This window comes from Tupaia chinensis, unplaced genomic scaffold, assembly GCF_000334495.1.
Source record: "Tupaia chinensis unplaced genomic scaffold, TupChi_1.0 Scaffold142846_1, whole genome shotgun sequence".
Lineage (NCBI taxonomy): Eukaryota > Metazoa > Chordata > Mammalia > Scandentia > Tupaiidae > Tupaia > Tupaia belangeri.
This window is the reverse complement of record NW_006202691.1, coordinates 565829-567958: the sequence shown is the minus strand read 5'-3', so window position 1 is coordinate 567958 and position 2130 is coordinate 565829. Positions and strand designations below refer to the sequence as shown.

At 42.9% G+C, this 2130-nt stretch overlaps 1 protein-coding gene across 6 annotated transcripts in view; it reads right to left on the bottom strand.

Moving 5' to 3' along the window:
* The window catches only part of RCOR3 (REST corepressor 3), a gene marked incomplete at its 5' end in the record, with an annotated part of 63309 nt that overhangs the window by 54188 nt on the left and 6991 nt on the right, over nt 1–2130 (bottom strand).

Sequence of the window (2130 nt, the reverse complement as noted above, 5' to 3'; positions counted from 1 at the left end):
AAGCCGCAATCCCTTCTCCTCCATTCTCCTCTTGGGATCTTGGGCACGCACACACACGCGCCCCAGCGTGAGTTTAAGCCACCAGGTCCAGGACTCGAACTGCGGTCGACTACATGGGACTCCAGCGACATAGCCATTACACCAACTGCTGCTCCCTGAAAAGTCTTTCTTAAGTTCCCTTCTTTTGCTATGCTAGAATGGCTTCTTACCTTATCAGTCAACTAAAAAAAAATAAATAATAAATAAACCTATGGGGTTATAGCTCAAATGGCTGACTCCTCCCTGCCCCCGAAAATGCTGAACAGCTTATATGACCTTTCTGCCTTTCTGACAACTTCAACCCAATTCCTGGCCTTTGGAATTTAGAAAAGAGGGGCCAGTGGTGCTGTGGTAGTTAAGGCCCTGGATCTCATATGGCTGACTGTGTAGTTCAAGTCTCGGTCCTGGTAGTTTGAAAAACATGCTGGATGAGTGTATGTACAAAATTCCAAGTGGAGAATGGAGATGAAAAGATTGTTGCATGGCCATCTCCCCTATGGGGCGGTTTCTCACTTTCCCTCTCTCTCTGTTTCTCTCTAGTGAGCATGTACACTAGCAAAAACTAAAACGAGAAGGAAAAAGAAAAAGAACAGGAGAAAGTAACAAAGTATTAAAAATAATGTATCTACTCCTTATGATGCTTTTCATTCAATAATGTTTGACCCTTTCTATTATAAAAGTCAGAATGAACTTAAATAAAATACTTAAGGGACATAAATCCAATGTTTACTTTGTTTCCATTTATATTATTTAAAAATATACTGAAAAATGCTGATATTCAGAAATAATACTGAGAATCAAACCAGATGCACCAACAAATGTATTATGATTTATAAGTACCCTACCTTCTCAATGGATAAAAAAACAAAAGCTACTATAATTTTAAAAGACTACAGTAGCAAGTCAATTCTGAAAATTAACTGTTGAACAATCAGTATTTTTAGTTTTAAATAAAACATTTAAAAGCTTAATTCTATTGAAATCATTTAGGGTTTTTTGTTTTGTTTTCTTTTGTTTTTTTTAAGAGAATCTCCCTCTGTTGCCCACAGCAGCATCAAGTTTGCAATCCTCCTACCTCAAATGCCCCAAGGCTCTAGCATTGCAGATGCACACCACTGTAACCCAGTCTTTAGGCTGGACCAGGAACCAAACCTAGTCTTTTTTTCCCCCCCAAACCTAGTCTTACTCTGTGTTCCCAGTCTACAGAGAACAGCATTTTACAACTATACTCTAGCCTGAGACCAACAGTTAGCGTAATGGTGGGACCAGCAGTTAGCGTAATGGCTATGTTGCTGGACTCCCACGTGGTTGACCGCGGTTCGAGTCCCGGACCCGGTGGCTTAAACGCACGCCGGGCGCGTGTGCGTGCATGCCCAAGATCCCGAGAGGAGAATGGAGGAGAAGGGACTGTGGCGTGGCCATCCCCCCTGGGGGGTGATTTCCTGCTTTCTGTCTCTCTGTCTCTCTCTCTCTGGCGAGCACACGCGCCCTATAGCAAAAACCTCTCCCAAAAAAAACCCCAACCAAACAAACAAGACCACCAGTTAGCGTAATGGCTATGTCGCTGGATTCCCACGTAGTCGACTGTGCTTCGAGTCCCGGACCCGGTGGCTTAAACTCACACCGGACGTGTGTGCATGCCTGCCCAAGATCCTGAGAGGAGAATGGAGGAGAATGGATTGAGGCGTGGCCGTCCCCCCTGGGGGGGTGAATTCTCGCTTTCTGTCTCTTTGTCTCTCTCTGTCTGTCTGGCAAGCACATGCGCTCTATAGCAAAAAACTCTCAAAAACAACAACAACAAACAAGTATACTCTAGCCCAACTGGGCCTCATTCATATATCTTTTAACAGCAGCTGGTAAAGTACATTAATATGACTACTGGGGAAAACCAACAACTAAGAAATAAAAATATAATTTGATGTGCTAAGATTTCTACACCAGCAGAATTTCAAAATAACTACAAAAATTAAAATCTTCTATTACTTTTAGACTTAAGACATTAAAAATAAGGACTTTGGGGACCAGCGGGTGGCATGGTAGTTAAGATGCTGGACTACTCCCACATGGCCAACCGGTTTGAGTCCTGGACCT